Source organism: Cherax quadricarinatus, chromosome 79, assembly GCF_038502225.1.
Source record: "Cherax quadricarinatus isolate ZL_2023a chromosome 79, ASM3850222v1, whole genome shotgun sequence".
Taxonomy (NCBI): Eukaryota; Metazoa; Arthropoda; class Malacostraca; order Decapoda; family Parastacidae; genus Cherax; species Cherax quadricarinatus.
In genome coordinates this window covers 10,201,303-10,209,339 of record NC_091370.1, presented here as the reverse complement: position 1 = coordinate 10,209,339, position 8,037 = coordinate 10,201,303, and the positions used below count along the sequence as shown (strand labels likewise).

General features: G+C 44.3%; 1 protein-coding gene across 1 annotated transcript in view; it reads left to right on the top strand.

Annotated features, from left to right (window-relative positions):
- Positions 1-7,424: 7,424 nt before the first annotated feature.
- Positions 7,425-8,037, top strand: part of LOC128702761 (uncharacterized) — a 150,553-nt gene continuing 149,940 nt past the window's right edge. The window contains exon 1 of the mRNA XM_070101813.1: positions 7,425-7,614. The gene's annotated coding sequence lies outside the window, so the exon portion shown is untranslated. The remainder of the gene's footprint in view (positions 7,615-8,037) is intronic.

Sequence of the window (8,037 nt, the reverse complement as noted above, 5' to 3'; positions counted from 1 at the left end):
CTGCCCCAGGGCCAGACTCATGGAACTCTGTGTTCATCAAGAACTGCAAGAAGCCCCTATCACGAGCCTTTTCCATCCTATGGAGAGGGAGCATGGACACGGGGGTCGTCCCTCAGTTACTAAAAACAACAGACATAGCCCCACTCCACAAAGGGGGCAGTAAAGCAACAGCAAAGAACTACAGACCAATAGCACTAACACCCCATGTCATGTACTCACCTAATTGTACTCACCTAATTGTGGTTGCAGGGGTCGAGACTCAGCTCCTGGCCCCGCCTCTTCACTGATTGCTACTAGGTCCTCTCTCTCTCTGCTTCCTGAGCTTTGTCATACCTCTTCTTAAAACTATGTATGGTTCCTGCCTCCACTACTTCACTTGCTAGGCTATTCCACTTGCTGACGACTCTATAACTGAAGAAATACTTCCTAACGTCCCTGTGACTCGTCTGAGTCTTCAGCTTCCAGTTGTGACCCCTTGTTCCTGTGTCCCCTCTCTGGAACATCCTATCTCTGTCCACCTTGTCTATTCCCCGCAGTATCTTGTATGTCGTTATCATGTCTCCCCTGACCCTTCCGTCCTCCAGTGTCGTCAGTCCGATTTCCCTCAACCTTTCCTCGTACGACATTCCCTTGAGCTCTGGGACTAGCCTTGTTGCAAACCTTTGTACTTTCTCTAACTTCTTGACGTGCTTGACCAGGTGTGGGTTCCAGACTGGTGCTGCATACTCCAGTATGGGCCTAACATACACAGTGTACAGTGTCTTGAACGATTCCTTATTAAGGTATCGGAACGCTGTTCTCAGGTTTGCCAGGTGCCCGTATGCTGCAGCAGTTATTTGGTTGATGTGTGCCTCAGGTGACGTGCTCGGTGTTATGGTCACCCCGAGGTCTTTCTCCCTGAGTGAGGTCTATAATCTTTGTCCACCTAGCCTATACTCTGTCTGCGGTCTTCTTTGCCCCTCCCCAATCTTCATGACTTTGCATTTGGCAGGATTGAATTCGAGAAGCCAGTTTCTGGACCACATGTCCAGCCTGTCCAGGTCTCTTTGCAGTCCTGCCTCATCCTCATCCGATTTAATTCTTCTCATCAACTTCACATCATCTGCGAATAGGGACACTTCAGAGACTCTCCTTCCATCATGTCGTTCACATATATCAAAAATAGCACTGGTCCTAGAACTGACCCCTGTGGGACCCTGCTCGTCACAGGCGCCCACTGTGATACCTCTTCACGTACCATGACTCGTTGCTGCCTCCCTGTCAGGTATTCCCTGAACCATTGCAGTGCCCTCCCTGTTACATGCGCCTGATCCTCCAGCTTCTGCACTAATCTCTTGTGGGGAACTGTGTTAAAGGCCTTCCTGCAGTCTAGAAAAACGCAATCAACCCACCCCTCTCTCTCGTGTCTTACTTCTGTTACCTTGTCATAAAATTCCAGGAGGTTTGTGATACAAGATTTGCCTTCCAAGAACCCATGCTGGTTTTCATTTATAATCTTGTTCCGTTCCAGATGTTCGACCACTCTCCTCCTGATAATCTCCATGACTTTGCACACAATACATGTCAGAGACATAGGTCTGTAGTTTAGCGCCTCGTTTCTGTTTCCTTTCTTAAATATTAAATGTGTGTGTGTGTGTGTGTGTGTGTGTGTGTGTGTGTGTGTGTGTGTGTGTGTGTGTGTGTGTGTGTGTGTACTCACCTAATTGTACTCACCTAATTGTGGTTGCAGGGGTCGAGACTCAGCTCCTGGCCCCGCCTCTTCACTGATCGCTACTAGGTCCTCTCTCTGCTTCCTGAGCTGTATCATACCTCTTCTTAAAACTATGTATGGTTCCTGCCTCCACTACTTCACTTGCTAGGCTATTCCACTTCCTGACAACTCTATGACTGAAGAAATACTTCCTAACGTCCCTGTGACTCGTATGAGTCTTCAGCTTCCAGTTGTGACCCCTTGTCCCTGTGTCCCCTCTCTGGAACATCCTATCTCTGTCCACCTTGTCTATTCCCCGCAGTATCTTGTATGTCGTTATCATGTCTCCCCTGACCCTTCTGTCCTCCAGTGTCGTCAGTCCGATTTCCCTTAACCTTTCCTCGTACGAGGTGTGTGTGTGTGTGTGTGTGTGTGTGTACTCACCTATTTGTACTCACCTATTTGTGGTTGCAGGGGTCGAGTCACAGCTCCTGGCCCCGCCTCTTCGCTGATTGCTACTAGGTCCTCTCTCTCCCTGCCCCATGAGCTCTATCATACCTCGCCTTAAAACTATGTATGGTTCCTGCCTCCACCACATCACTTTCTAGGCTATTCCATGGCCTGACTACTCTATGACTGAAGAAATACTTCCTAACATCCCTTTGATTCATCTGAGTCTTCAACTTCCAATTGTGACCTCTTGTGTCTGTGTCCCATCTCTGGAACGTCCCGTCTTTGTCCACCTCGTCTATTCCGCGCAGTATTTTATATGTCGTTATCATGTCTCCCCTGACCCTCCTGGCCTCCAGTGTCGTCAGGCCGATTTCCCTCAACCTTTCTTCATAGGACAATCCCCGTAGCTCTGGGACTAGTCTTGTTGCAAACCTTTGCACTTTCTCTAATTTCTTGACGTGCTTGACTAGGTGTGGATTCCAAACTGGTGCTGCATACTCCAGTATGGGCCTGACGTAGATGGTGTACAGAGTCTTAAACGAATCCTTACTGAGGTATCGGAACGCTATCCGTAGGTTTGCCAGGCGCCCGTATGCTGCAGCAGTTATCTGATTGATGTGCGCCTCAGGAGATATGCTCGGTGTTATACTCACCCCCAGATCTTTTTCCTTTAGTGAGGTTTGCAGTCTTTGGCCATCTAAACTATATTGTGTCTGCGGTCTTCTTTGCCCTTCCCCAATCTTCATGACTTTGCATTTGGCAGGGTTAAATTCAAGGAGCCAGTTGCTGGACCAGGCTTGTAGCCTGTCCAGATCTCTTTGTAGTCCTGCCTGATCCTCGTCCGATTCGATTCTTCTCATTAACTTCACATCGTCTGCAAACAAGGACACTTCTGAGTCTATCCCTTCCGTTATGTCGTTCACGTATACCAAGAACAGCACAGGTCCTAGGACTGACCCCTGTGGAACCCCGCATGTCACAGGCGCCCACTCTGACACCTCATCGCGTACCATGACTCGTTGTTTCCTCCCTGTCAGATATTCTCTGATCCATTGCAGTGCCTTTCCTGTTATGTGTGCCTGGTCCTCTAGCTTTTGCATTAACCTCTTGTGAGGAACTGTGTCGAAAGCCTTCTTGCAGTCCAAAAATACGCAGTCGATCCACCCCTCTCTCTCTTGTCTTACTTCTGTCACCTTGTCATAAAACTCTAGTAGGTTTGTGACACAGGATTTTCCTTCCCTGAAACCGTGCTGGTTGTCAATTATACACTTGTTTCTTTCCAGGTGCCCCACCACTCTCCTCCTGATGATCTTCTCCATGACCTTGCATACTATACACGTTAGAGATACAGGTCTGTAGTTTAGTGCCTCATGTCTGTCTCCCTTTTTAAAAATTGGGACTACATTTGCCATTTTCCATACCTCAGGGAGTTGCCCAGTTTCAAATGATGTGTTGAAGATCTTTGTTAATGGCTCACACAATATCTCTGCTCCCTCTTTAAGGACCCATGGAGAGATGTTGTCTGGTCCCACCGCCTTTGAGGTGTCAAGTTCGCATAGCAGCTTCTTCACTTCCTCCTTGGTTATATGTACCTCATCCAGCACTTGCTGGTGTGCCCCCCTGTTCTGATTTCTTGGAGTCCTACTGGTTTCCACTGTAAATACCTCTTTAAATCTTGTGTTGAGCTCCTGACATACCTCTCGGTCGTTTCTTGTGAATTCCCCATCACCCTTCCTCAGTCTGATTACCTGGTCCTTGACTGTTGTTTTCCTCCTGATGTGGCTGTACAACAGCTTCGGGTCAGTCTTTACTTTTGATGCTATGTCATTTTCATATTGTCTCTGAGCCTCCCTTCTTATCTGTGCATATTCGTTTCTGGCTCTTCGGCTGATTTCTTTATTTTCCTGAGTGTGTGTGTGTGTGTGTGTGTGACCCTTGAACGCTTGAGAGGTGCGGTAGGAGCTCAAGAACCCATTCAGGTTGGTGTTGTTCTTCACCTATCCACCCCCACACTCACTGAACATAGGTGTATTTGCAGCAGGGCGTCGGCTGATCAATTCGGACTTCATGATCTCGTGTGTCATACATCACAAGGGAAGTATACTAGACATTAAGAGGTCAACGACATCACAAAGAGAAGTCTCGCCACAGCCCGTTGCCCAGCTCAACAGGAACTCCAAGTATGGAGGTCTGATGGAAGTCAAAAGCATCCAGATGGAGCCACTGTGCTACCCTGAAAGAATGGTAAGCAGGTTTCCTGGAACCACACCTGTTCTTCCACATTGGCGGATACCTACTTGCCATACTCTGAAGTTGAAAAGGGTGGAACTGCCAAGTACAGAGACACCTAGAAGATCCGCAAATATGATGGCCTGCCCAGTTGCTATAATTTCAACCCAGTAGGGTCGGAGACGCTTGGAGCATGGGGCAAGTGTGCTCTAAAGTTCCTCAAAGAGCTGGGTGAAGAACTCATCACACAAAAAACCAAGGATGACAGAGCGGCCAGCTTCCTCTTTCAGAGACTCGGTGTCACGATCTAGAGGGAAAATGCCTGCAGCATTCTGGGCACGCAGCCTACCACCATGGAGCTGGAAGAAGTATCTGAGATGTAGGCTGTGGAAAATAATGTATTTTCCGGAAAAAATACAGTGTATTTTTTATGTAAATTAGAGTAATACATCGTATTTAATAAAATTTATGATATAAAAAATGGGAAGCCTGCGCCTGCGCAGACGAGACTCGCCATTGTGTTTTGAATGAGCCAAGAAAACGTTAGTGAAAATAAGAAGAATTTTCGTGCTCTAGAGGTTAAAATTGGGCTGACACCTCTCAAATAGAGCCGAAATTGTTGGATGTGCAATCCTGCATAACTTGAGATATCAGGCGACTGGGCAAGACAGCTCCAGGAACCTCAGATAAGTCTTATGTTGTAACTCTGGCCAGTGTTATTTTCATAGATAGACAGTGAGGTTTTCTGAGTATGATACACATTAATCTCCAGTCAAATTGGTGAGTGATATTAAGATATATTCTCCTTCTGTTATGTAAATTGTATACATATAATCAATTATTAATTTTAATATACAGTCCACAAATTTATATATTTACCAGAATTCATGGTGTATGTACATTTCCTTTGTAATTAATAGGTCTAGAGCAACTTGTGGATATGACAGTGGTAGGTATCGAAGGGGGACATTTTTGCGACCTAGGTGTCCCAAATTCCTACTTGTCTATGTAACTTTGATAAATAATAATTATCTTTGTTATCATTTACTGTTGGTACATAATGAGTTACATTCAGATAAAAGCAATTTTCCACATTTAATTTGCCCGTTGGTCCTTCTCACCTAATATGTGGAAGGAAATTGGAAGCTGCCCCTGTCTATAGAGATAATCTGGAAGAAAGTGATGAAGATTACAATGATACGGCAGTGTTGTGTGATAAATTTAAAATGTTGAATAAAGTAATTGATCATTGGTCTAATGTGTGGCGTAAGGAATATCTTCTTACATTACGTGAACATTTTTATGGTGCGACAGAGGCAGTAAATCGACAGAATATTCAACCAGGTGACATTGTGTTGATTGATACTGAACAACATCGAACATTGTGGCCTCTGGGCAAAGTATTGACATTGTACCCAGATGCACAAGGTGTTGTCAGGAATGTCAAAGTGTTGTGTCGTGGCCAGGAAAGTTTACGCACAATTAATAAATTGATTCCCTTGGAATTAAATGGTGTTCAATCAAACGTAAATGAAAATCTGATGGAGAGTGACACGAGTGATATGGAAGATAACGCTGACCAAGTGATGCCGGAAAATGAAATCGTAAGACCTATTAGGAGAACAGCCACTCAAGCCAGAACCGGCTGGAATCGTCTCCTAAAGGAAGGAGTAATTTGAGTCGTTTAGCAACGAACTCCGGCCAGCCTCAGTGTGGAAAATAATGCATTTTCCGGAAAAAATGCAGTGTATTTTTTATGTAAAATTTATGTCAAAAAAAATTGGAAGCCTGCGCCTGTGCAGACAAGACTCGCCATTGCGTTTTGAATGAGCCAAGAAAATGTTAGTGAAAACAAGAAGAATTTTCGTGCTCTAGAGGTTAAAATTAGGCTGACACCTCTCAAATAGAGCCGAAATTGTTGGATGTGCATTCCTGCATAACTTGAGATATCAGGCGACTGGACAAGACAGCTCCAGGAACCTCAGAAAAGTCTTATGTTGTAACTCTGGCCAGTGTTATTTTCATAGATAGACAGTGAGGTTTTCTGAGTATGATACACATTAATCTCCAGTCAAATTGGTGAGTGATATTAAGATATATTCTCCTTCTGTTATGTAAATTGTATATATATAATCAATTATTAATTTTAATATACAGTCCACAAATTTATATATTTACCAGAATTCCTGGTGTATGTACATTTCCTTTGTAATTAATAGGTCTAGAGCAACTTGTGGATATGACAGTGGTAGGTATCGAAGGGGGACATTTTTGCGACCTAGGTGTCCCAAATTCCCACTTGTCTATGTAACTTTGATAAATAATAATTATCTTTGTTATCATTTACTGTTATGTACATAATGAGTTACATTCAGATAAATGCAATTTTCCACATAGGCCATGATGTGCCAGGTATGTTGTTCTACTTCCTATTGTGTTTTTTGTTAATATATATATTGTCTTTAAATAAAGTTCACATAGAATATAGCATATAGAGGGTGGTAGGAGATGAAAATATTCAAACAGCTCCGGGGAGAACCTTGAGTTTTCCTGAAGTAAGTTTATTCTTTTCTGAGGATGAGGGTCCCCAGGACAGTTCCAGAGGCGGTACCTCCTCATATTTTCATCACATATATACAGTATATACAAATATAGATGGGGTCCACCTCTAGTGCAAAATGTGGTACCCATAGCCTCGGAGAAGCAGATACCGTCATCAAAGAGAAATATATGGATTTCTTCCTGAAACCACTAGATTATTTCACCCCCTCCACCTTTCTATTTAACCAACAGACATATTTTATTAGGGTTAAGAATTAATCTAAGTTTGCCCGAAATGCCTAGCCATGCTAGGTGCTCTAGTGGCCCCCTCTGTGATTAGTATTTTACTACATGTAAACCACACAATAACCAAAATCTGTAAACCCCGCATTGTAATCCTTATAGAGAATAAAATTTGATTTGATTTGATTTGATTTGATTTGATTTGATTTGATATATATAAGTGTTTAGGTTTGATGAAGGTTGGTAGGTGTGAGGAGTGTGGCAACACTGACGGTGCTTTGTTTACATGGCAGTGTGAGGGACTTGCTGGTGTCACATTCTCTCATAAAAAGTGACCTCACACGCCACATACACATACTACATAGCTGTGACCCCTCATGTGCACGTGATATAACACCTGCGACCACCACATGTACATATATTAAGGGAATAATTACGTTTTTTTCTGGAAACAAGAGGCAAGTTGCACAGTATTTCCGGGGGTTTGAGTTGCCATATCTGACCCGTCATCACCTCGAGGGAAGGCTGGTGATGGGTTCTTGATCCAAGGAACTGGTTCTGGCCTCCTCTTCTTTGGATCCTGATTGCCTGCCATTCCCCAGGCGCCATATAACCCCAACGGGTTTAGCGTTCCCTCCTGATAATGCCCCATGATCACCCAGTGGGAGGGGAGCCCTTGATACTGATGGGCTCGTGATCCAAGGACTTTGAGTGACACTCTCCCTTCAGTAGCTCAAACCTGATTATCTTCAGGTGCTGTTTGTCTGCCTTAATGAGTTATTCATCAATTTAAGGAGAGGGGCCTAATGTCAGTGATGGGCTCTTGATCCAGGAAGTGAGAGTTATACTCCATTTTCCCTTCAAAACAGGTTTCTTGATGC